The sequence below is a fragment of the Schistocerca piceifrons genome, chromosome 2 (genome assembly GCF_021461385.2).
Source record: "Schistocerca piceifrons isolate TAMUIC-IGC-003096 chromosome 2, iqSchPice1.1, whole genome shotgun sequence".
Classification (NCBI taxonomy): domain Eukaryota; kingdom Metazoa; phylum Arthropoda; class Insecta; order Orthoptera; family Acrididae; genus Schistocerca; species Schistocerca piceifrons.
Window position 1 is genome coordinate 199,292,658 of NC_060139.1, and position 24,973 is coordinate 199,317,630.

At 50.0% G+C, this 24,973-nt stretch overlaps 24 non-coding genes across 24 annotated transcripts; 5 read left to right on the forward strand and 19 right to left on the reverse strand.

Moving 5' to 3' along the window:
• Nucleotides 1–516: 516 nt before the first annotated feature.
• On the reverse strand, nt 517–589 carry Trnav-aac. Its single transcript has one exon. It is a non-coding gene; the product is annotated as a tRNA-Val (tRNA).
• Nucleotides 590–845: 256 nt separating this feature from the next.
• Trnae-uuc lies at nt 846–917 on the reverse strand. Its single transcript has one exon. It is a non-coding gene; the product is annotated as a tRNA-Glu (tRNA).
• A 456-nt stretch (nt 918–1,373) lies between these two features.
• Nucleotides 1,374–1,446, reverse strand: Trnam-cau. The gene has a single exon. It is a non-coding gene; the product is annotated as a tRNA-Met (tRNA).
• A 296-nt stretch (nt 1,447–1,742) lies between these two features.
• Nucleotides 1,743–1,813, reverse strand: Trnag-gcc. Its single transcript has one exon. It is a non-coding gene; the product is annotated as a tRNA-Gly (tRNA).
• Nucleotides 1,814–2,149: 336 nt separating this feature from the next.
• Trnag-ucc lies at nt 2,150–2,221 on the forward strand. The gene has a single exon. It is a non-coding gene; the product is annotated as a tRNA-Gly (tRNA).
• A 754-nt stretch (nt 2,222–2,975) lies between these two features.
• Trnav-aac lies at nt 2,976–3,048 on the reverse strand. The gene has a single exon. It is a non-coding gene; the product is annotated as a tRNA-Val (tRNA).
• A 256-nt stretch (nt 3,049–3,304) lies between these two features.
• On the reverse strand, nt 3,305–3,376 carry Trnae-uuc. Its single transcript has one exon. It is a non-coding gene; the product is annotated as a tRNA-Glu (tRNA).
• A 456-nt stretch (nt 3,377–3,832) lies between these two features.
• Trnam-cau lies at nt 3,833–3,905 on the reverse strand. Its single transcript has one exon. It is a non-coding gene; the product is annotated as a tRNA-Met (tRNA).
• A 296-nt stretch (nt 3,906–4,201) lies between these two features.
• Trnag-gcc lies at nt 4,202–4,272 on the reverse strand. The gene has a single exon. It is a non-coding gene; the product is annotated as a tRNA-Gly (tRNA).
• Nucleotides 4,273–4,608: 336 nt separating this feature from the next.
• On the forward strand, nt 4,609–4,680 carry Trnag-ucc. The gene has a single exon. It is a non-coding gene; the product is annotated as a tRNA-Gly (tRNA).
• Nucleotides 4,681–5,434: 754 nt separating this feature from the next.
• On the reverse strand, nt 5,435–5,507 carry Trnav-aac. The gene has a single exon. It is a non-coding gene; the product is annotated as a tRNA-Val (tRNA).
• Nucleotides 5,508–5,763: 256 nt separating this feature from the next.
• Nucleotides 5,764–5,835, reverse strand: Trnae-uuc. The gene has a single exon. It is a non-coding gene; the product is annotated as a tRNA-Glu (tRNA).
• Nucleotides 5,836–6,291: 456 nt separating this feature from the next.
• On the reverse strand, nt 6,292–6,364 carry Trnam-cau. Its single transcript has one exon. It is a non-coding gene; the product is annotated as a tRNA-Met (tRNA).
• A 296-nt stretch (nt 6,365–6,660) lies between these two features.
• On the reverse strand, nt 6,661–6,731 carry Trnag-gcc. The gene has a single exon. It is a non-coding gene; the product is annotated as a tRNA-Gly (tRNA).
• Nucleotides 6,732–7,067: 336 nt separating this feature from the next.
• Nucleotides 7,068–7,139, forward strand: Trnag-ucc. The gene has a single exon. It is a non-coding gene; the product is annotated as a tRNA-Gly (tRNA).
• Nucleotides 7,140–7,893: 754 nt separating this feature from the next.
• Nucleotides 7,894–7,966, reverse strand: Trnav-aac. The gene has a single exon. It is a non-coding gene; the product is annotated as a tRNA-Val (tRNA).
• A 256-nt stretch (nt 7,967–8,222) lies between these two features.
• Trnae-uuc lies at nt 8,223–8,294 on the reverse strand. Its single transcript has one exon. It is a non-coding gene; the product is annotated as a tRNA-Glu (tRNA).
• A 456-nt stretch (nt 8,295–8,750) lies between these two features.
• Trnam-cau lies at nt 8,751–8,823 on the reverse strand. Its single transcript has one exon. It is a non-coding gene; the product is annotated as a tRNA-Met (tRNA).
• Nucleotides 8,824–9,119: 296 nt separating this feature from the next.
• On the reverse strand, nt 9,120–9,190 carry Trnag-gcc. Its single transcript has one exon. It is a non-coding gene; the product is annotated as a tRNA-Gly (tRNA).
• A 336-nt stretch (nt 9,191–9,526) lies between these two features.
• Nucleotides 9,527–9,598, forward strand: Trnag-ucc. Its single transcript has one exon. It is a non-coding gene; the product is annotated as a tRNA-Gly (tRNA).
• Nucleotides 9,599–10,351: 753 nt separating this feature from the next.
• Trnav-aac lies at nt 10,352–10,425 on the reverse strand. The gene has a single exon. It is a non-coding gene; the product is annotated as a tRNA-Val (tRNA).
• Nucleotides 10,426–14,631: 4,206 nt separating this feature from the next.
• On the reverse strand, nt 14,632–14,704 carry Trnam-cau. The gene has a single exon. It is a non-coding gene; the product is annotated as a tRNA-Met (tRNA).
• Nucleotides 14,705–19,884: 5,180 nt separating this feature from the next.
• On the forward strand, nt 19,885–19,956 carry Trnag-ucc. Its single transcript has one exon. It is a non-coding gene; the product is annotated as a tRNA-Gly (tRNA).
• A 676-nt stretch (nt 19,957–20,632) lies between these two features.
• Nucleotides 20,633–20,707, reverse strand: Trnai-aau. The gene has a single exon. It is a non-coding gene; the product is annotated as a tRNA-Ile (tRNA).
• Nucleotides 20,708–24,973: the final 4,266 nt, after the last annotated feature.

Sequence of the window (24,973 nt, forward strand, 5' to 3'; positions counted from 1 at the left end):
CTTATGCCTCAAGTAAATACCTGCTGCCTGTTATCATGTATTGTCTGATGTCACATGTTCTGTCAGACAAATTCAGTTTTATTACTGGTACATTCCTTTTTTTTTTTTTTTTTTTTCTTTGTTGAAAATTTTACAACACGCTCCTTCATTTCACTGTGGCCGCACGGCGCGACTTGGCATACCGAAAGGCATAACGTGGCGCCAGTGCCCTTGACCGAATAGCGCTGCAGCTCCGAAACCGAAGAGGAAAGAGAAATACGAACTGAAACTGTCGGCAGTGCCCAGTGTTCGCAGGCGGTCACCCGCCCAAGCACTGACAACGCCCAGCTTCGCGCAGTAGCGGTGATCGGACGAGAAACTGTGTGTTCACCGTGCTGTGACCAGTGAAGTGTTTTAGCGCGTCCCGACAAGCCGCGTTCTGGTCCCCTATCAGCTCCCACACAATGTGACGATTTCTTTGTTACCATACTTCCCCGCCGAAATCGGCGTTGCCTTTTTGAAAGAGTGAAATCGTAGTGGCCCGTGGGGGATCGAACCCACGACCTTCCCGTTGTTAGCACGACGCTCTAACCGACTGAGCTAACGGGCCTCGGTGCAGACAGTCTTTCATCGCTTCGCGGTAATTGCTCTGCGTATTGCCATGTAACATTTCTATGGTAGCAGTCCAACAGTGGACCAGCGTCTCTTCTCCCTTTATTCCGCTGCTCGTAGTAATTTCATTGCGTGCCCGTTTCTCTCGACTGTTTTCAGCTGACGTTTATGAACCAGTAGCTATAATGCGAGGAGGACGTGAAACAGCCTTTCGCAGGGTCAAAACTTGTCGTGACTTTTGCCGAAAAATTCCGTTCCGGTACCGGGAATCGAACCCGGGCCTCCTGGGTGAAAGCCAGGTATCCTAGCCACTAGACCACACCGGACGCGCACATTTTCTTCGGGGTTTACACCCGGTCCACTCGCTTTCCGTGTCGCACGTTCCCTGTTTGCGAGCATCTTTTCGCGCGCCCATGGCGAGGCGCGCATGGCAAAAGTCACAATCCATTGCTTTATGCCTCGTTGTTACAGGGGTAGGAGGAAAAGCAAAGCTGTAAGTAGTAATATTTATTTACTTATTTCGCAAGTAAATACCTGCTGCCTGTCATCATACAGCAGGTCATACATTGTGGGACTTTACACGTTATATCGTACGAAATTCAGTTTTATTACTAGTACTTTTTTCCTTGAAAATTTTACATAAGAACTGCAAGTAGTAATAACGGGAAGTAAACATTATCACGCTGAGTCGTTGAAGCCTTGAGGATAACAAAGTACAAAGTGTTCCGCTCCTTCGCAAACCCCAGAGCCGTCGATTTAGCTGTGGACGAAAGTAAATTAAATGCCCCGGGTGAGGATCGAACTCACGACCTTAAGATTATGAGACTTACGCGCTGCCTACTGCGCTACCGAGGCAGGCGATCGCCACGCCTTCTGGAATCTCGGTAAGTACCAAATACCGGTGGTAGAGAGTCTGCACTTCGTGGCTCATTTTTTTTCTGTTGCTACACGTGCATTCCCGGCGCGACAGGCAACTTGCGATGCTAGGCCGACGCCAGTATGTACAATAGCGCACAACAGTCCAAACGAGCAGTCGTGCGCGCTGCATGTTCGGTTATTCCCACACGGATATCCCGCGGTTCATTCTCATGGCTCACGCAGTTCGAGTGCGAAAGACACGCAGCACCACTATCGGAGAAAAAACAAAATGATGCATCGGCCGGGAATCGAACCCGGGCCGCCCGCGTGGCAGGCGAGCATTCTACCACTGAACCACCGATGCTCAGCTAGTTCACAGCTTCCTGGTGCTTTCCGCGGCAGACGTCTGAGGGGAAAGTGGGACTGCCGTCCAGCGCCGTCGCATCCTCTCGAGAGAATGCTACACACGCTGAATCCTGAACTGCACTGCACTGCTTAAAAATGACGCCCGAACGCGATCGCCTAAGTACTCTTGCGGCGCACGTGCGCGACGACTCTTGCCAAAGGACGCGAAATGTGCGTAGAGACGCTGTCTGGATGCGCTCGCCTACCCCGTAATGCGCCTACAGCTACGACCACCTTGAGCCGCCGCCGACAGGCGGGAAGCAGACACAGCGCGGCGTGCGCGGACGGAAACCGTGCGGTGGTGGTGTAATGGTCAGCATAGTTGCCTTCCAAGCAGTTGATCCGGGTTCGATTCCCGGCCACCGCAGCCGGCTTTTACTTTTGCGTATGAGTACTTTTGCCACGCGTCTTTAAATTAATCTTTCTTTCGCCCTCTTACTCGCTGCAGGCCACCCTATAGTGTGTGCGTCGATTCCCCTTGAGTCTCGACTTGTCTCGACTTTGCTCAGCTGACGCGAGAGCTGACGCTCTCCAATCGGCCTATATCAAGAGGACAAGCACGCGAAACGACTGAGAGAGGTATGGCGAGGCGGCCACCACATTACTTATGCCTCAAGTAAATACCTGCTGCCTGTTATCATGTATTGTCTGATGTCACATGTTCTGTCAGACAAATTCAGTTTTATTACTGGTACATTCCTTTTTTTTTTTTTTTTTTTTTCTTTGTTGAAAATTTTACAACACGCTCCTTCATTTCACTGTGGCCGCACGGCGCGACTTGGCATACCGAAAGGCATAACGTGGCGCCAGTGCCCTTGACCGAATAGCGCTGCAGCTCCGAAACCGAAGAGGAAAGAGAAATACGAACTGAAACTGTCGGCAGTGCCCAGTGTTCGCAGGCGGTCACCCGCCCAAGCACTGACAACGCCCAGCTTCGCGCAGTAGCGGTGATCGGACGAGAAACTGTGTGTTCACCGTGCTGTGACCAGTGAAGTGTTTTAGCGCGTCCCGACAAGCCGCGTTCTGGTCCCCTATCAGCTCCCACACAATGTGACGATTTCTTTGTTACCATACTTCCCCGCCGAAATCGGCGTTGCCTTTTTGAAAGAGTGAAATCGTAGTGGCCCGTGGGGGATCGAACCCACGACCTTCCCGTTGTTAGCACGACGCTCTAACCGACTGAGCTAACGGGCCTCGGTGCAGACAGTCTTTCATCGCTTCGCGGTAATTGCTCTGCGTATTGCCATGTAACATTTCTATGGTAGCAGTCCAACAGTGGACCAGCGTCTCTTCTCCCTTTATTCCGCTGCTCGTAGTAATTTCATTGCGTGCCCGTTTCTCTCGACTGTTTTCAGCTGACGTTTATGAACCAGTAGCTATAATGCGAGGAGGACGTGAAACAGCCTTTCGCAGGGTCAAAACTTGTCGTGACTTTTGCCGAAAAATTCCGTTCCGGTACCGGGAATCGAACCCGGGCCTCCTGGGTGAAAGCCAGGTATCCTAGCCACTAGACCACACCGGACGCGCACATTTTCTTCGGGGTTTACACCCGGTCCACTCGCTTTCCGTGTCGCACGTTCCCTGTTTGCGAGCATCTTTTCGCGCGCCCATGGCGAGGCGCGCATGGCAAAAGTCACAATCCATTGCTTTATGCCTCGTTGTTACAGGGGTAGGAGGAAAAGCAAAGCTGTAAGTAGTAATATTTATTTACTTATTTCGCAAGTAAATACCTGCTGCCTGTCATCATACAGCAGGTCATACATTGTGGGACTTTACACGTTATATCGTACGAAATTCAGTTTTATTACTAGTACTTTTTTCCTTGAAAATTTTACATAAGAACTGCAAGTAGTAATAACGGGAAGTAAACATTATCACGCTGAGTCGTTGAAGCCTTGAGGATAACAAAGTACAAAGTGTTCCGCTCCTTCGCAAACCCCAGAGCCGTCGATTTAGCTGTGGACGAAAGTAAATTAAATGCCCCGGGTGAGGATCGAACTCACGACCTTAAGATTATGAGACTTACGCGCTGCCTACTGCGCTACCGAGGCAGGCGATCGCCACGCCTTCTGGAATCTCGGTAAGTACCAAATACCGGTGGTAGAGAGTCTGCACTTCGTGGCTCATTTTTTTTCTGTTGCTACACGTGCATTCCCGGCGCGACAGGCAACTTGCGATGCTAGGCCGACGCCAGTATGTACAATAGCGCACAACAGTCCAAACGAGCAGTCGTGCGCGCTGCATGTTCGGTTATTCCCACACGGATATCCCGCGGTTCATTCTCATGGCTCACGCAGTTCGAGTGCGAAAGACACGCAGCACCACTATCGGAGAAAAAACAAAATGATGCATCGGCCGGGAATCGAACCCGGGCCGCCCGCGTGGCAGGCGAGCATTCTACCACTGAACCACCGATGCTCAGCTAGTTCACAGCTTCCTGGTGCTTTCCGCGGCAGACGTCTGAGGGGAAAGTGGGACTGCCGTCCAGCGCCGTCGCATCCTCTCGAGAGAATGCTACACACGCTGAATCCTGAACTGCACTGCACTGCTTAAAAATGACGCCCGAACGCGATCGCCTAAGTACTCTTGCGGCGCACGTGCGCGACGACTCTTGCCAAAGGACGCGAAATGTGCGTAGAGACGCTGTCTGGATGCGCTCGCCTACCCCGTAATGCGCCTACAGCTACGACCACCTTGAGCCGCCGCCGACAGGCGGGAAGCAGACACAGCGCGGCGTGCGCGGACGGAAACCGTGCGGTGGTGGTGTAATGGTCAGCATAGTTGCCTTCCAAGCAGTTGATCCGGGTTCGATTCCCGGCCACCGCAGCCGGCTTTTACTTTTGCGTATGAGTACTTTTGCCACGCGTCTTTAAATTAATCTTTCTTTCGCCCTCTTACTCGCTGCAGGCCACCCTATAGTGTGTGCGTCGATTCCCCTTGAGTCTCGACTTGTCTCGACTTTGCTCAGCTGACGCGAGAGCTGACGCTCTCCAATCGGCCTATATCAAGAGGACAAGCACGCGAAACGACTGAGAGAGGTATGGCGAGGCGGCCACCACATTACTTATGCCTCAAGTAAATACCTGCTGCCTGTTATCATGTATTGTCTGATGTCACATGTTCTGTCAGACAAATTCAGTTTTATTACTGGTACATTCCTTTTTTTTTTTTTTTTTTTTTCTTTGTTGAAAATTTTACAACACGCTCCTTCATTTCACTGTGGCCGCACGGCGCGACTTGGCATACCGAAAGGCATAACGTGGCGCCAGTGCCCTTGACCGAATAGCGCTGCAGCTCCGAAACCGAAGAGGAAAGAGAAATACGAACTGAAACTGTCGGCAGTGCCCAGTGTTCGCAGGCGGTCACCCGCCCAAGCACTGACAACGCCCAGCTTCGCGCAGTAGCGGTGATCGGACGAGAAACTGTGTGTTCACCGTGCTGTGACCAGTGAAGTGTTTTAGCGCGTCCCGACAAGCCGCGTTCTGGTCCCCTATCAGCTCCCACACAATGTGACGATTTCTTTGTTACCATACTTCCCCGCCGAAATCGGCGTTGCCTTTTTGAAAGAGTGAAATCGTAGTGGCCCGTGGGGGATCGAACCCACGACCTTCCCGTTGTTAGCACGACGCTCTAACCGACTGAGCTAACGGGCCTCGGTGCAGACAGTCTTTCATCGCTTCGCGGTAATTGCTCTGCGTATTGCCATGTAACATTTCTATGGTAGCAGTCCAACAGTGGACCAGCGTCTCTTCTCCCTTTATTCCGCTGCTCGTAGTAATTTCATTGCGTGCCCGTTTCTCTCGACTGTTTTCAGCTGACGTTTATGAACCAGTAGCTATAATGCGAGGAGGACGTGAAACAGCCTTTCGCAGGGTCAAAACTTGTCGTGACTTTTGCCGAAAAATTCCGTTCCGGTACCGGGAATCGAACCCGGGCCTCCTGGGTGAAAGCCAGGTATCCTAGCCACTAGACCACACCGGACGCGCACATTTTCTTCGGGGTTTACACCCGGTCCACTCGCTTTCCGTGTCGCACGTTCCCTGTTTGCGAGCATCTTTTCGCGCGCCCATGGCGAGGCGCGCATGGCAAAAGTCACAATCCATTGCTTTATGCCTCGTTGTTACAGGGGTAGGAGGAAAAGCAAAGCTGTAAGTAGTAATATTTATTTACTTATTTCGCAAGTAAATACCTGCTGCCTGTCATCATACAGCAGGTCATACATTGTGGGACTTTACACGTTATATCGTACGAAATTCAGTTTTATTACTAGTACTTTTTTCCTTGAAAATTTTACATAAGAACTGCAAGTAGTAATAACGGGAAGTAAACATTATCACGCTGAGTCGTTGAAGCCTTGAGGATAACAAAGTACAAAGTGTTCCGCTCCTTCGCAAACCCCAGAGCCGTCGATTTAGCTGTGGACGAAAGTAAATTAAATGCCCCGGGTGAGGATCGAACTCACGACCTTAAGATTATGAGACTTACGCGCTGCCTACTGCGCTACCGAGGCAGGCGATCGCCACGCCTTCTGGAATCTCGGTAAGTACCAAATACCGGTGGTAGAGAGTCTGCACTTCGTGGCTCATTTTTTTTCTGTTGCTACACGTGCATTCCCGGCGCGACAGGCAACTTGCGATGCTAGGCCGACGCCAGTATGTACAATAGCGCACAACAGTCCAAACGAGCAGTCGTGCGCGCTGCATGTTCGGTTATTCCCACACGGATATCCCGCGGTTCATTCTCATGGCTCACGCAGTTCGAGTGCGAAAGACACGCAGCACCACTATCGGAGAAAAAACAAAATGATGCATCGGCCGGGAATCGAACCCGGGCCGCCCGCGTGGCAGGCGAGCATTCTACCACTGAACCACCGATGCTCAGCTAGTTCACAGCTTCCTGGTGCTTTCCGCGGCAGACGTCTGAGGGGAAAGTGGGACTGCCGTCCAGCGCCGTCGCATCCTCTCGAGAGAATGCTACACACGCTGAATCCTGAACTGCACTGCACTGCTTAAAAATGACGCCCGAACGCGATCGCCTAAGTACTCTTGCGGCGCACGTGCGCGACGACTCTTGCCAAAGGACGCGAAATGTGCGTAGAGACGCTGTCTGGATGCGCTCGCCTACCCCGTAATGCGCCTACAGCTACGACCACCTTGAGCCGCCGCCGACAGGCGGGAAGCAGACACAGCGCGGCGTGCGCGGACGGAAACCGTGCGGTGGTGGTGTAATGGTCAGCATAGTTGCCTTCCAAGCAGTTGATCCGGGTTCGATTCCCGGCCACCGCAGCCGGCTTTTACTTTTGCGTATGAGTACTTTTGCCACGCGTCTTTAAATTAATCTTTCTTTCGCCCTCTTACTCGCTGCAGGCCACCCTATAGTGTGTGCGTCGATTCCCCTTGAGTCTCGACTTGTCTCGACTTTGCTCAGCTGACGCGAGAGCTGACGCTCTCCAATCGGCCTATATCAAGAGGACAAGCACGCGAAACGACTGAGAGAGGTATGGCGAGGCGGCCACCACATTACTTATGCCTCAAGTAAATACCTGCTGCCTGTTATCATGTATTGTCTGATGTCACATGTTCTGTCAGACAAATTCAGTTTTATTACTGGTACATTCCTTTTTTTTTTTTTTTTTTTTTCTTTGTTGAAAATTTTACAACACGCTCCTTCATTTCACTGTGGCCGCACGGCGCGACTTGGCATACCGAAAGGCATAACGTGGCGCCAGTGCCCTTGACCGAATAGCGCTGCAGCTCCGAAACCGAAGAGGAAAGAGAAATACGAACTGAAACTGTCGGCAGTGCCCAGTGTTCGCAGGCGGTCACCCGCCCAAGCACTGACAACGCCCAGCTTCGCGCAGTAGCGGTGATCGGACGAGAAACTGTGTGTTCACCGTGCTGTGACCAGTGAAGTGTTTTAGCGCGTCCCGACAAGCCGCGTTCTGGTCCCCTATCAGCTCCCACACAATGTGACGATTTCTTTGTTACCATACTTCCCCGCCGAAATCGGCGTTGCCTTTTTGAAAGAGTGAAATCGTAGTGGCCCGTGGGGGATCGAACCCACGACCTTCCCGTTGTTAGCACGACGCTCTAACCGACTGAGCTAACGGGCCTCGGTGCAGACAGTCTTTCATCGCTTCGCGGTAATTGCTCTGCGTATTGCCATGTAACATTTCTATGGTAGCAGTCCAACAGTGGACCAGCGTCTCTTCTCCCTTTATTCCGCTGCTCGTAGTAATTTCATTGCGTGCCCGTTTCTCTCGACTGTTTTCAGCTGACGTTTATGAACCAGTAGCTATAATGCGAGGAGGACGTGAAACAGCCTTTCGCAGGGTCAAAACTTGTCGTGACTTTTGCCGAAAAATTCCGTTCCGGTACCGGGAATCGAACCCGGGCCTCCTGGGTGAAAGCCAGGTATCCTAGCCACTAGACCACACCGGACGCGCACATTTTCTTCGGGGTTTACACCCGGTCCACTCGCTTTCCGTGTCGCACGTTCCCTGTTTGCGAGCATCTTTTCGCGCGCCCATGGCGAGGCGCGCATGGCAAAAGTCACAATCCATTGCTTTATGCCTCGTTGTTACAGGGGTAGGAGGAAAAGCAAAGCTGTAAGTAGTAATATTTATTTACTTATTTCGCAAGTAAATACCTGCTGCCTGTCATCATACAGCAGGTCATACATTGTGGGACTTTACACGTTATATCGTACGAAATTCAGTTTTATTACTAGTACTTTTTTCCTTGAAAATTTTACATAAGAACTGCAAGTAGTAATAACGGGAAGTAAACATTATCACGCTGAGTCGTTGAAGCCTTGAGGATAACAAAGTACAAAGTGTTCCGCTCCTTCGCAAACCCCAGAGCCGTCGATTTAGCTGTGGACGAAAGTAAATTAAATGCCCCGGGTGAGGATCGAACTCACGACCTTAAGATTATGAGACTTACGCGCTGCCTACTGCGCTACCGAGGCAGGCGATCGCCACGCCTTCTGGAATCTCGGTAAGTACCAAATACCGGTGGTAGAGAGTCTGCACTTCGTGGCTCATTTTTTTTCTGTTGCTACACGTGCATTCCCGGCGCGACAGGCAACTTGCGATGCTAGGCCGACGCCAGTATGTACAATAGCGCACAACAGTCCAAACGAGCAGTCGTGCGCGCTGCATGTTCGGTTATTCCCACACGGATATCCCGCGGTTCATTCTCATGGCTCACGCAGTTCGAGTGCGAAAGACACGCAGCACCACTATCGGAGAAAAAACAAAATGATGCATCGGCCGGGAATCGAACCCGGGCCGCCCGCGTGGCAGGCGAGCATTCTACCACTGAACCACCGATGCTCAGCTAGTTCACAGCTTCCTGGTGCTTTCCGCGGCAGACGTCTGAGGGGAAAGTGGGACTGCCGTCCAGCGCCGTCGCATCCTCTCGAGAGAATGCTACACACGCTGAATCCTGAACTGCACTGCACTGCTTAAAAATGACGCCCGAACGCGATCGCCTAAGTACTCTTGCGGCGCACGTGCGCGACGACTCTTGCCAAAGGACGCGAAATGTGCGTAGAGACGCTGTCTGGATGCGCTCGCCTACCCCGTAATGCGCCTACAGCTACGACCACCTTGAGCCGCCGCCGACAGGCGGGAAGCAGACACAGCGCGGCGTGCGCGGACGGAAACCGTGCGGTGGTGGTGTAATGGTCAGCATAGTTGCCTTCCAAGCAGTTGATCCGGGTTCGATTCCCGGCCACCGCAGCCGGCTTTTACTTTTGCGTATGAGTACTTTTGCCACGCGTCTTTAAATTAATCTTTCTTTCGCCCTCTTACTCGCTGCAGGCCACCCTATAGTGTGTGCGTCGATTCCCCTTGAGTCTCGACTTGTCTCGACTTTGCTCAGCTGACGCGAGAGCTGACGCTCTCCAATCGGCCTATATCAAGAGGACAAGCACGCGAAACGACTGAGAGAGGTATGGCGAGGCGGCCACCACATTACTTATGCCTCAAGTAAATACCTGCTGCCTGTTATCATGTATTGTCTGATGTCACATGTTCTGTCAGACAAATTCAGTTTTATTACTGGTACATTCCTTTTTTTTTTTTTTTTTTTTCTTTGTTGAAAATTTTACAACACGCTCCTTCATTTCACTGTGGCCGCACGGCGCGACTTGGCATACCGAAAGGCATAACGTGGCGCCAGTGCCCTTGACCGAATAGCGCTGCAGCTCCGAAACCGAAGAGGAAAGAGAAATACGAACTGAAACTGTCGGCAGTGCCCAGTGTTCGCAGGCGGTCACCCGCCCAAGCACTGACAACGCCCAGCTTCGCGCAGTAGCGGTGATCGGACGAGAAACTGTGTGTTCACCGTGCTGTGACCAGTGAAGTGTTTTAGCGCGTCCCGACAAGCCGCGTTCTGGTCCCCTATCAGCTCCCACACAATGTGACGATTTCTTTGTTACCATACTTCCCCGCCGAAATCGGCGTTGCCTTTTTGAAAGAGTGAAATCGTAGTGGCCCGTGGGGGGATCGAACCCACGACCTTCCCGTTGTTAGCACGACGCTCTAACCGACTGAGCTAACGGGCCTCGGTGCAGACAGTCTTTCATCGCTTCGCGGTAATTGCTCTGCGTATTGCCATGTAACATTTCTATGGTAGCAGTCCAACAGTGGACCAGCGTCTCTTCTCCCTTTATTCCGCTGCTCGTAGTAATTTCATTGCGTGCCCGTTTCTCTCGACTGTTTTCAGCTGACGTTTATGAACCAGTAGCTATAATGCGAGGAGGACGTGAAACAGCCTTTCGCAGGGTCAAAACTTGTGGTGACTTTTGCCGAAAAATTCCGTTCCGGTACCGGGAATCGAACCCGGGCCTCCTGGGTGAAAGCCAGGTATCCTAGCCACTTTTTTTTTTTTTTTTTTTTTTTTTTTTTTTTTTTTTTTTTTTTTTACGGCTACTGGTGTCAGAATAGATCTATCATGAAAACAACATTGATGTGCACCAATCACACCCCGAAGCAGAGAAGACAACCGGCTATTGAGCGCTCTAGCAGCTGTCTTATAGTCAAAATTCAGCAATGTGAGCGGACGAAGATTGGCAGCAGATAAACGACCAGAGGACTTCGGGATTAAAACAATTTTCCCTACTTTAAAATCGGCAGGCACATCCATCCCCCTGACAATCTCATTTAAAATCTGCGTAAAAATGTCACCCAAAAGAGGCCAAAAACGGAGATAAAATTCTTTAGGCAGGCCGTCTGGACCCGGCGATTTACTGGACGGAGAGCGAGCAATAAAATCGAAAACATCATCTACCTGGAACTCCCGGAGAAATTCGCCGTTCGCGTCAGGCGCGATCGTCGCAGTTAGATCCCCAAAGACATCATCCGAAAGAGACTCACCAGAAGCATCGGCAGAATATAGACTAGTGTAATACTGATGAAGAGCACGAACCATTTCCTCCTGTGCAATAAGCTGTCGCCCATCATCCACCGTAAGAGAAGAGATGAAGGAGCGACGACGACGAGTCTGATGCCGTAGCAGGTGGTACAAGGATGTCAGTTCACCTTCAACAAGAGAGTGAGGTTTCGACTTAACTCGCAGACCATCCATCTGTCGTCGTTTAAGGCTCAAGAGCTTGGCTTTAATACGACGAACATCATGGATCCGCAGTGGAGAGGTACCCGCCGCGTCATATAGTTCACGCAGGACAGAGTAGTAATATTCATACGTGTTCTTAAAATCACGCGTCCTAGCAGCACAGTAGAAAATCAAAGTCTGACGAATCTTGGGCTTGGCAAACGCAGTCCACCAAACCAGCAAGGAGGGGTATCGCGGGACAGAGCGAAGACATCGCTCCCACACGCCACTTATAACATCATCCATAGCACTGTCGGCAAGGTGGGAAACATTTAACATCCACTGGGAACGATAAAGTTTTGCAGGTTGGCGACTAAGATTTACAGTTGCAGTAAAAGCACAATGGTCAGAAAAACTAGTAGGAATAACATCGACAGAAAGAATTTTATCACATAAAAAATCAGATAAATAGAATCTGTCGAGTCTACTGCATGAGGACGCGGTAAAAAACGTATATTTCACCAGGGTTGGATATTTGTGTTCCCAAACATCACGCAGATGCATCGTACGAACTAAGTCATGTAAATCACGGCAATAATTAAAATTGGGGGACTGGTCTGCAGGGCGTAAAACACAATTAAAATCGCCTCCGAGCAGGAGACTCCGAGGACTCTGGCGCAAAAGATAAATAAGCTCTTCTTTATAAAAGCGCGATCGAGCCACAGTGTGACCCGAACCAGAGGGGGCATACAAAACAACGAGGCGGAGATCAAAAAGACGACAACCAATCCCACGGCCAGAGTCAAGGAATTCAATGTCAGTAATAGGAATGCCCTCTCGAAAGAAAAGAGCAGTTCCTGTTGAATATTCCGGCGCGACATTAAAAACAGTTTGAAATCCAGGTAGAGAGAGATCAGAAAACAACACTTCCTGCAAAAACACTACGTCCGCACAGGCGTCGTAAATAAACTGCCGCAAAGAGGCAATGCGAACGTCGGACTCAATACGGTTAACATTTAAGGTAAGAAAGGTGTATGCTTGAACCATAGAGAGAAAAGCGAGAAAACAAATCACCTACACCGACGCACCAGCGTCACAGTCCATAGCAGGGGTGACAGAGGCATCCGAGGGAGGGGGACTGTTACCCCGTTCCGCGGATCCCTTACGTTTCGGTTTTTTACGAACAGCATTAACGTTCAACTGAACGCGTAACTTGCGTCGGCTGACGGGCAAGGAAACTTCAGCCGCCGGTGACGTAGGAGGGTCAAGTTCTGTATCCGACACCACCCGCGCCGGTCCACATGCGGGATCCGGGGTCGCGGGGGAAACATCCGACAAAACGGAATGGTCAACACCTGCACTAGCTTCCGGCAAACATGGACTGCACGGAGGCGAAACGTGAGCAGGAAGGTCCGAGGCCGCAGAGTTGGAAGGAAGCGGAGCAGCTCCGCTGGCAGAGGTATGGGGCAGCGAAGCAGGAAGTTGTCGCGGCTCCACTTGTTGTGACATCGAAGTCGGTTCGGAAGACGGCGCCAACAGGCCCGACCGACGACCCGACTCGAGAGAAGCTGCGTCGGAGGCCGGGGGGGCGCCAGCAGCCGCCACCGGAACCGCTACCTCAGGAGGGCAGGGAGCAGCTACAGTACACAGTGGCTCGGAGGATGCCGGTCGCTCGGACTGGGGCATCTCAGGGAGATCCTCATCCGTACTATTTCCATCGTGTGGGCGACGCCTCTTATTATTCAAAAGTGGCACACCCACCTGAGGGACAGACGGAACAACATCAGATTTAGCACGCAAAGGAGGAAATTCTGTATCAGGGGTGCGCAAAACCTGTGGAGGGGCGCTACTACCACTGGACTGTGCTACACCAAGAGCAGAACCACCTGCAACGAGGTCAGCGACCGTTAACTTGCGACGCTGTTCGAGAGAATTTTTTAAAACAAAAACTCTCCGCGGACAGTCGGTACGCACGTGACCACTTTCATTGCACAAAAAACAGGTGCCAACCTGACCACTATATGTTACATGGACACCATATCCACCGATCTGCAGGTGAGATGGAATATTCTGCTTAACGTGCATTTCGACTGAACGAATACCACTGTAACATTGCAGGCGATGTTGGCTTGACCAGCGTTCAAGGCGAATGCTCTTTACATCACCATACTTCTGTAGACCCTCCTTAAGATAGACATTATCCACCTCCGGTGGAAGGTTGTAAACACGAACATTGGTATACGTGATGGAAGCATTGGAAAGCAGCACGGTACTTACAGAATCATCCCGATGCCGAAAGAGAACTTGATGACCATATTTAGAAAGAATTTTATCAACCTGAAGTGGGTCCATAAACTTAACAAAGAATACATACAGTTCGGTATCAAAATAAGCAGTGTGCACCTGATCCGAATGAACACCAAAGGTATCTACCAACCAATCATGAATCTCAAGAGAACTAGGTTGCACATGGCGGGTTGACTTGTCAAAAGCAAAACTAACTGTAGCCTGACGAGGAATAACCTGGGACGACATTTTCAAAATATGCGGTCGAAACCGCTACACAAAAAAACACTGAAATAAGGACAGAAAGTAACACAAGGTACGAAACAACGACGGAGAAACACTCACAGAAGTTGCAACACAACACGTAAACAAAAACGATAGTCCACTATACGTAACGCTACGGCGGAGCGGAAGACTAGGCACGTCCACACTGCACGGCGTCTAAAGCGGAACTTAGCCACTAGACCACACCGGACGCGCACATTTTCCTCGGGGTTTACACCCGGTCCACTCGCTTTCCGTGTCGCACGTTCCCTGTTTGCGAGCATCTTTTCGCGCGCCCATGGCGAGGCGCGCATGGCAAAAGTCACAATCCATTGCTTTATGCCTCGTTGTTACAGGGGTAGGAGGAAAAGCAAAGCTGTAAGTAGTAATATTTATTTACTTATTTCGCAAGTAAATACCTGCTGCCTGTCATCATACAGCAGGTCATACATTGTGGGACTTTACACGTTATATCGTACGAAATTCAGTTTTATTACTAGTGCTTTTATCCTTGAAAATTTTACATAAGAACTGCAAGTAGTAATAACGGGAAGTAAACATTATCACGCTGAGTCGTTGAAGCCTTGAGGATAACAAAGTACAAAGTGTTTCGCTCCTTCGCAAACCCCAGAGCCGTCGATTTAGCTGTGGACGAAAGTAAATTAAATGCCCCGGGTGAGGATCGAACTCACGACCGTAAGATTATGAGACTTACGCGCTGCCTACTGCGCTACCGAGGCAGGCGATCGCCACGCCTTCTGGAATCTCGGTAAGTACCAAATACCGGTGGTAGAGAGTCTGCACTTCGTGGCTCATTTTTTTTCTGTTGCTACACGTGCATTCCCGGCGCGACAGGCAACTTGCGATGCTAGGCCGACGCCAGTATGTACAATAGCGCACAACAGTCCAAACGAGCAGTCGTGCGCGCTGCATGTTCGGTTATTCCCACACGGATATCCCGCGGTTCATTCTCATGGCTCACGCAGTTCGAGTGCGAAAGACACGCAGCACCACTATCGGAGAAAAAACAAAATGATGCATCGGCCGGGAATCTTTTTTTTTTTTTTTTTAACGTATTTAGACTTTTATTTACAAAATAACAATTTCGTTTTACAAAATACAGTTTACATTTTACTTGTAAAGACGAGACAATCCATTCTTTATTTTTATTTTTCTGTTACTGTACTGTCCAGGTAATGATTTCATTTTGTATCTTTTTTTTAATATTTTTCGAAAGTCTGTCAGTCTGAGGTTTTTTTAGTTGTTTCTTGCACCGTTTATTGTTGTAGTTTAGCAATTTAGCTTTTTTGAACCTTTGTACGCTACATTTATACGTATGGCAGAGTGAATATGGAGTAAGCATTGATTGTACGATCTAGTTATTTACAGAAAATAATTAGTATATAAGAAAACAAAGTTATTTTATGGAATTTTACTTATTACTAGTTATGGTATTATTATTGATATTATTTTTGTAGATGTTTTGAGTTGAGGATGTGCTCTATTCATTTTAAAATAATGTGTTATTACTATCCTCTTTTTAAATCTTGTGTTAGAAACAAGGGGGAGGCATTTTACGTTGGGTCTTGAAAAACGAGACCTTAGTGGGACATGCACTAGGCATGAAATCAGTTTGATAGAAATATTAACGAGTGTATCAGTTGTCAGCTCTTGTTTGATGGGTAAAGTGGTATCCAAAGGGGAAACCCTCATGAAAAACTATCTTAACATATTAAACAATCCATGACAAAAGAAAAAGGACATTACTATTTTAGCGAATTTTTAAACCTATTTTTTTTTTTTTCGATTGAGGAAGGAGCAATTCACTAGGAAGCATTATATAGTGCAATTTTAGAGCTAGTTTACTATCGGTGGTGCGAGAGAGTGAGGAAGACTGAAAGGAGGAAACTATTCGTGGTGGCAAGACAGACATATATAAGCATGTAGATCACTAGTTTGTTGTACTGATAGGCCTGTAATAGTTTTGTGGTACTCACAGTTTCGCACACCTCTCGATTGCACACGATGGAAGGCAGAAAAAAAAGCACAAAAACACAAAAGACAAAAGGAAACTGGGAGCTACGGTTATATTGACACTATATTGTAAACTTTTACGCGTTCGATCACTTTTCACTGTCACTTTGCTTTTTTTTTTAATAAAAAGCACTGTAGCACTTTAACACACGCATCACTGTTGGTGCTTTTGGGATGTGGGAGGACATCTGCGACTGCGGCAAGGGCGTGGGGGGGGGGGGGGGGGGGGTTGTGGCGGTGGACGGCGGCGATGGCAGCGGCGGCGGCGGCGGCGGCGGCGGCGGCAACGGCGGTGGCGGACACGTCACGTGGCGGCAGACAGGGCATCCCTGAAGGCGGCGGTCAGCGGGATCTCCAGGAAGTTGTGGAAAGTCTGACGATATGTAGCGCGTTGTTTTGCCCTCTTGTGCTCTTCCCACAAGTCCGTGAGGAACTGCACGCTGTCTGACTGCTTTTTGGCAATGACTGCGTGTGCAGTCATGGCGAGTATCCACATCGTGGCCGTTCGTTTTGGCCTAGGGAACGGTTTCGCGTCAGGGACAGTGAGAGCCGTGACTTGGATGTTTCTTGGGTCGCTTCTGTTCATGTGGGCTATTATCTTCTTGCTTGTCTCCCATATGTTGCTGGTTGCCCTGCATAGGAAACGGTGCTCTACAGTGTCCTTTTCGTTGCACGTTTCACAATTGGGCGATTCTTTTATCCGGATTCGCGCCAGTCTCTCGTTGGTCGGTACGGTGTTGTGCACTGCTTTGTACCACGTAGATCTGGCGTGCTCCGGTATTGCTTTCTCTGAGATATTTCTCCAGACGACTGGCCAGTCGTGGTCTGGAGATTTTATCTCGATTCTTGTTCTGTGGGTTTGCCCTCTTAGTGCGCCGTAGATGTTTTTCGCCGTCCTTAGCTGCGGGTTTGTTACGGTGGGCAGTGCGTAACTTTTATCGAGGATCAGTTGCCTGATGTGTCGCATCTTAAACGGTATGTGACTGGTGTCTACCGGCGCTTCTTCTGATCGTGGCCTGTAGATGTTTATTAGGCAGGCCGTGATGCTGTCTTTGTTTTTGCCCTCCATTTGGATTGCTCTGTGGAGCAGCAGCGCAGCACACTTTGTCCTGACGTCCACCAGCCCCAGCCCTCCTTCCTCCTTCTTCAGTGAGCACGTCGCCTGCGATACTTTGAATATTTCCCGTCTCCACAGCAGGTAGTAGACGGCTCCTTGTATCGCTCGGGCGATTTCTGTTGGTGCACTCAATATCTGTGCCACGTACCAGGCTTTCGACAGGATCGTTGTGTTGATCAATTCTGCTTTTTGTCCTAATGTTAGATGTCTACTCGAGTGAGTCCTGGCGAGCCCTCGTATTGTATGTAGGGTTGTTCGCCAGTTCTGTGTCGCCATCTTTAGTGGGCATTTTTGGATGAGTAGCCCTAGTGTTTTGTGGGTCTCGGTTACTCGATACCACTCCCTGTTGATGGTCAGACTTCCGTTGCCAATGGGGAGCAGCACGGTTTTTCTGGGATTGACCCTCGCTCCCGATGCGTTTTGAAATGTTTTGATTATCGGTTCTATTTCGTCTATCTCCTGCTCGTTGTTGACAAAGATTCCCACATCGTCGGCGTAGGCCATGCATGTGACCTTCTGCTGCCCGATTTGGTAACCGTGCAGGCTTGCAGCCAGTTTACGTAGCAGTGGATCAAGCGCTGCCGCGAAGAGGGCCATGGACAACGGGCAGCCTTGCCTTACTGACTTGCCTAGTTTTAACCTTTTTGTTGTCCATCCATTTACAGTTATTATCGATGAGGCGTTCTTTAGAAAGTTTCTTATAATGTCGGTGAATTTTTGTCCGAATCCGAGTTTGGTTAACGTTTGCAGGAGATATCGGTGGCTGATCCTGTCGAAAGCCTTGTGGAAGTCAACAGAAATTATTGCTGCGGTCGTTCTGCTGGTGGCGGCGTGCGCAATTACGTCTCTGTATGCGCAGGCGGCGTCGAATATGCTCCTGCCGAGCACTGCACACGTTTGCCACGGGCTGATCGCCTTCATTAACGCAGTCTTGATGTTATTTGCGAGGCATTTCGCGGCAATCTTGTAATCTGCATTCAGCAAAGTTATGGGCCTGAACTCTTCGATGTGTTTCGCTGTCTTTGTTTTTGGGAGAAGGATAACCGTCCCTTCCAGAAAGGAGGCCGGTACTGCTGTCCCGTTTAGGATTTCGTTCACCATTTCTGTCAGATGTCTTCCTACTTGGTCCCAGAGCTGGCTGTAGAATTCCTTGGGGATGCCGTCGGCTCCTGGTGCTCTGCCGTTTGCGCTGTCTTTGAGGATGGCTCCCACCTCATCCTCTGTCACGTTTTCGGTCAGTAGCGCCCGATCTTGATTGGTCAAGAGCCGACGTGTCTCCAGCAGGATGTCTGCCGTTTTGGCATCGTCCGTCTCTTCGCTTCTGAAGAGCTTTTCGAAGTGGTTTTCCACGTGGTCCACAATTTCCCGCTTTGTGGACAGCTTGTTTCCGTCCTTATCGAGGAGTTCGGAGATAACCTTGCTGTTTGCCCTTTGCCTTTCCCTGACTAAGTGGTGCAGTGTGGCGGGCTCATCCTCGATGACGCCGTGCGTTTGACTGCGAGCGATGACGCCTTCCATTCGCTGCCGTTTCATGTTGAGCAGACGTGCTTTTAATCTTCTCACGCGCGTCAGGTACTGTAGGTCGTCAGCAGGGGCGTTAAGCGCGTCCTTAAGACAGAGTGCGTAGAAGTCTGCTGTGCTTTTCTTCCAGTATGCTTTTTCCGCGCTGTATCTGATCAGTGCTCTTCTGATCGCTGGCTTGGCAAGTTCTGTCCACCACTCTATAGTGGAGTTGTATGCGTGACGTCTTTCTGAGCATTTCCCTACTGTGTCGGAGATTTCCGACCGTAGTTTCTCGTCTTTGAGGTGTTTGACGTTTAGTTTCCATCTCGCCTTTTGTCCAGCGATCTTTCTTCTCGGCAGGTGGATTTTGGTTTCGTATGCGCAGTGATCAGAGAAAATCACTGGGCAGACCTCTACGTGCGATACAGAGGCGGCCAACTCTCTGCTCACGTACACCCTGTCTAATCTGCTTTTCCCCGTGTTGTAATGAAAAGTGAACTCTGTGTTCTGTTTGTTGAGCAGACGCCACGAGTCGTCGAGTTTTAGACGCCTTATGAGCTCTTGCAGCTCCATGCATAGATTCGGTACCGGGATCTGATCTTCTGGTGCAGCTACGCAGTTAAAATCTCCTCCTAGCACAATTTTGGTGTCATTCTGCGGGAGGAGTTCGCAAATGCGTTCGTTGAAATATTGTCCTCTTGCCCTCTTCTTTTCTGAGCCCGACGGTGCGTATATGTTTATGAACACCGTTCCTGATATTTCTAATGCGATCCCGCTTCCATCTACCATCAGTTTTGGCTCCCCTGTCTCTATTCCTTCTCTTATCATAATCGCTGTCCCTCGTCGGGTTTCGGGGTCTATGTTACTGATAACTCTGAACCCGGGCCGCCCGCGTGGCAGGCGAGCATTCTACCACTGAACCACCGATGCTCAGCTAGTTCACAGCTTCCTGGTGCTTTCCGCGGCAGACGTCTGAGGGGAAAGTGGGACTGCCGTCCAGCGCCGTCGCATCCTCTCGAGAGAATGCTACACACGCTGAATCCTGAACTGCACTGCACTGCTTAAAAATGACGCCCGAACGCGATCGCCTAAGTACTCTTGCGGCGCACGTGCGCGACGACTCTTGCCAAAGGACGCGAAATGTGCGTAGAGACGCTGTCTGGATGCGCTCGCCTACCCCGTAATGCGCCTACAGCTACGACCACCTTGAGCCGCCGCCGACAGGCGGGAAGCAGACACAGCGCGGCGTGCGCGGACGGAAACCGTGCGGTGGTGGTGTAATGGTCAGCATAGTTGCCTTCCAAGCAGTTGATCCGGGTTCGATTCCCGGCCACCGCAGCCGGCTTTTACTTTTGCGTATGAGTACTTTTGCCACGCGTCTTTAAATTAATCTTTCTTTCGCCCTCTTACTCGCTGCAGGCCACCCATGCTATCCAATCGGCCTATATCAAGAGGACAAGCACGCGAAACGACTGAGAGAGGTATGGCGAGGCGGCCACCACATTACTTATGCCTCAAGTAAATACCTGCTGCCTGTTATCATGTATTGTCTCATGTCACATGTTCTGTCAGACAAATTCAGTTTTATTACTAGTACATTTCTTTTTTTTTTTTCTTTGTTGAAAATTTTACAACACGCTCCTTCATTTCACTGTGGCCGCACGGCGCGACTTGGCATACCGAGAGGCAAAACGTGGCGCCAGTGCCCTTGACCGAATAGCGCTGCAGCTCCGAAACCGAAGAGGAAAGAGAAATACGAACTGAAACTGTCGGCAGTGCCCAGTGTTCGCAGGCGGTCACCCGCCCAAGCACTGACAACGCCCGGCGTCACGCAGTAGCGGTGATCGGACGAGAAACTGTGTGTTCAGCGTACTGTGACCAGTGAAGTGTTTCAGCGCGTGCCGACAAGTCGCGTTCGGGTCCCCTATCAGCTCCCACACAATTTGACGATTTCTTTGTCACCATACTTCCCCGCCGAAATCGGCGTTGCCTTTTTGAAGTAGTGAAGTCGTAGTGGCCCGTGGGGGGGATCGAACCCACGACCTTCGCGTTATTAGCACGACGCTCTAACCAACTGAGCTAACGGGCCTCAGCGCACACAGTCTTCCAGCGCTTCGCGTGAATAGCTCTGCGTATTTCCACGTAACATTTCTATGGTAGCAGTCCAACAGTGGAACAGCGTCTCTTCTCCCTTTATTCCGCTGCTCGTAGTAATTTCATTGCGTGCCCGTTTCTCTCGACTGTTTTCAGCTGACGTTTATGAACCAGTAGCTGTAATGCGAGGAGGACGTGAAACAGCATTTCGCAGGGTCAAAACTTGTCGTGATTTGTCCCGAAAAAATTCCATTCCGGTACCGGGAATCGAACCCGGGCCTCCATTTTTTTAACTTATTTAGACTTTTATTTACAAAATAACAAATACAGTGATGAGATTCGAAGGTACTTTCAATTTCTATTTCTGTTAGTTGTCGAGTCTTTTACTTTTCTTTTCTGATATGTAGCTTTGTTGCAATTGTCTGTTTCGTTATATGTTGTACGTTTGCAGGTTGATTTACACTGTTGCACTGATTTGTAAGTCAGAGGAGCAAAAATATCTCATTTTTTTCAGTTTTGATTGCATTTTTGTTAATTTTATGGGTTGTTGATTCAAACACTTCTAAGTTCTTGACTTTAGGTAGAGTTATTGGTCTGGTGCCATTATGTGGCATGTAACTATTTGTAGAGTTGTCTTATTGTCTAAGGCTTTCATCTAGGGAACTAAGGACAATGACAAATAGTATGAATGAATATTATATATAGCGAGGTGTCCACGAGATGGTGGTTGAGGGGAAGAGAGCGAGAGCGAGGGCGAGAGAGAGAGAGAGAGAGAGAGAGCGATAAGGAACGCATTTGAGACATAATTTTAAAAAAAACTCTATAAGTGGACAAACATAGTCTAGGTAAGCTTAACATGATTAGATAGGAAGTGCAGGGAGATGTTTGTTTTGTTAGTGTACTCACATAGTCATCTTCGGCGTAGCGAGAGATGTTTCGCACATTTGTATGAACGCTGCCTTTGTATGCGCTATATGTGTAGCCGTAGCACTCATCTAATAATATTTACACTTTTTTTATATATTTTCCATTTGAGACGACGATATTTTCGTCGTGTCGCACTATTTTGTGTTGCGGACACTGTGATTGCACTGCACAAATTTTACACCGCACTCACTTTTAACACACAACATTTTGGGGGCGTTGGATGGTCTCTACATCAGCGACGACGGAGGCGTGGAGGGCTACGGGGGGGGGGGGGGGGGGGGGCGTGGTGTGGCAGCGGCGGCGGCTGCGGCGGCGCCGGCGGCGGAGACGTCGGAGGCGGTCGCGACTTATGGGGACGGAGGGCGACCTTGAACGCGGCGTCCAGCGCTATCTGTAGGTAGTTTTGGAACGTCTGCCGGTAGTTGTTTTTCCGCTTGGCTCGCTTGTGTTCCTCCCAGTGAGCGGTGAGGAACTGCACTGCGTCCGTTTGTTTTTTCGCGATTATGGCGCGCACTGCCATCGTGAACGTCCACACGGTCGCGACGCGTTTGGGTCTTGGGAAACATTTTGCAGCCGGGTTCGTGAGGGCTGTGGCTTGTATAGTTCGGTGGTCCGCCCTGTTCATGAGTGCCACCATTTTTCTGCATGTCTCCCATATCACCTGACTTGTCGGACATGTGAAGCGGTGTTCCACGGTGTCGATCTCGTTACACGCTTCGCAGTGCGGCGACTCGCGCATGCCGATGCGCGCTAGACGCTCGTTCCTGGGTATCTTGTTGTGTACGACTTTGTACCACGTGTCTCTAGCTTCTGGAGGTATGGCTTTCTCGGAGAGATTCTTCCAGACTTGTGGCCAGTCGTGGCCTGCAAGTTTCGTCTCTGTTCTGCTTCTGTCTTGTTTGCCTCTCATTGCGCGATAGATTTTCGCTGCAGTTCTCACCTCCTTCACTGCTAGGGTGGATGTGATGTAGCTACTGTCCATTATTATCTGCTTCAAGTAGCGCATCTTGAACGGTATTCTACTGACGTCTACCGGCGCTTCCTCGGAATCTGGTCTGTGTTCCTTCAGTAGAGACGACGTGGTACAGTCTACACTTGTGTCCTCCATTTGTAGAGCTCGATGGAGCAACTGTGCCGCGAATTTTGTCGTGACATCTATCAGGCCCAGCCCCCTTCTTCTCTAGGGAGAGTACTGGTGGCTTGCGACACTTTGAAGATTTCCCGCCTCCACAGCAGGTAGTACACAGCGCTTCTTATAGACTTCCCTATTTCTATTGGTACGTTTATCACTTGTGCCATGTACCAAGCATTCGCCAGGATCGTTTCGTTGATCAGCTGCGTTTTCTGATCCAACGTTAGGTTTCTGTTGGCGTTTGTCCTGACGAGCCCTCTGGTGGTGTTCAAGATGTTCCGCCAGTTTTCTGCCGCCATTTTGAGTGGGCATGCCTGCAGCTGAACACCTAGCACCTTATATTTCTCGGTCACCTGATACCATGGTCTGGCCTCTCTCAGTTTCACGTTTCCTATCGGGAGCAGCACTGTTCTTTGGTGTTCGTTTTCGCCCCAGATGCCTTCCCAAATGACTCTATTATTGGGAGGACTTTGTCGATATCCTCTTTACCGTCCACGAAAATGCTCAAGTCATCGGCATATGCCATACATGTTACTTTGGTGTCTTGCAGCTTGTAGCCGTTGATGGAGGCAGCGAGTTTCCTGAGGACTGGGTCGAGGGCTACTGTGAATAGTGCCATCGACAGTGGGCACCCTTGCCTCACAGATTTCCCCAGTTTTATTGGCGTAGATGTCCAGCCATTTATAGTAACTCTTGACGTGGCATTTGTTAACATGTTTTTGATGACTTGAGAGAATTCGGGGCCAAAACCTAGTCTTGCCAGAGTCTTCAGCAGGTACCGGTGTCCGATCCTGTCGAAGGCCTTTTGAAAGTTACGGAGATGATTGCTGCAGTCGCTCTGTTGGATGCGGCGTGGGCTATAACGTCTCTGTACGTGCAGACGGCGTCGAATATGTTTCTGCCTAACACTGCACATGTCTGCCATGGGCTGATTGCTTTTTTGAGGGCGAGCTTCATATTTTCCGCGACGCATTTCGCTACGAGCTTGTAGTCCGCATTTAGGAGGGTAATTGGGCGGAAGTCTGTTAACGTTTTTGGCGCCTTATTTTTCGGTATCAGAGTGATGGTCCCTTCCAGGAACGGAGGTGGTATCTCCTTCCCGTCCAGAATTTCGTTGACAATTTCTGTTATTATTACACCTACTTTGTCCCAGCAGGTGGCGTAGAATTCTGACGGTAATCCGTCCTCTCCTGGAGCTTTGCCGTTGGCACAGGTTTTGAGGACGGCTCTGACTTCATCCTCTGAAACGGCATCCGTCAGCAAAGCGCGATCGGTGTCGTTCAGCCGTCTGCGCGTTTCTTCTAGTATTTTTGCTGTTTCTGCGTCATCTGGTACCTGGCCCTTGAAGAGTTCAGAGAAGTGTTCTTCTACGTGACGCATCATGTCCCTCCTAGTTGTTATCTTGCGGCCAGCTGCGTCGCTAAGCTCTCTTACAGTTCTGTTTTGTGCCCTCTCCCTCTCTCTATGCAGGTGGTGCAGTGTGGCAGGTTCATCTTCAGTGGCGCCGTGTGTCTGGCTGCGGACGACGACGCCTTTCATTTGTTGACGCCTGATATTCAGTAGTCGCGCCTTTATTCCTCTCACTCGCGTGAGAAGCAGGTTCGTCGTCTGGAGGACAGTTGAGTGCGTCCTTCAGACATTGCGTGTAAAAGTCTGCCGTGCTCTTCCTCCAGAAAGCATTTTCCGCACTGTGCCTTTTCAGCGTCTTCCTTACTTGTGGTTTCCCACATGCGACCCACCATTGAGTGGTGGACGGATATTGTTGTCGCGTCTGTAAACTTTCTTCTAGGGTGAGCGCTATCTCCTGCTGTAGTTTGGCGTCACTTAGATGTTGCGTGTTCAGTTTCCGCGCTGATCTTCCTCCTGATATTTTATTCGTTGCCAGCTGGAGCTTGCATATGTAGGCACAGTGGTCGGAGAAGATTACGGGGCAGACTTCCAAATGTGATACAGAGGCGGCCAAGTCTCTGGTCACATAAATCCTGTCAAGCCTGCTTCTTCCGCGGTTGTGGAAGTACGTGAATTCTGTTGTGTTGGGGTATAATAGGCGCCAAGAGTCGCGTAGATTCAGTTTTCGTACGAGTTCCTGCAGCTCCGTGCACAGATGAGGTACCGGGACTTGATCTTCCGGAGCAGACACGCAGTTGAAATCGCCTCCCAGCACAACATTGGTGTTATTGCGTGGAAGGAGCGCACAAATAT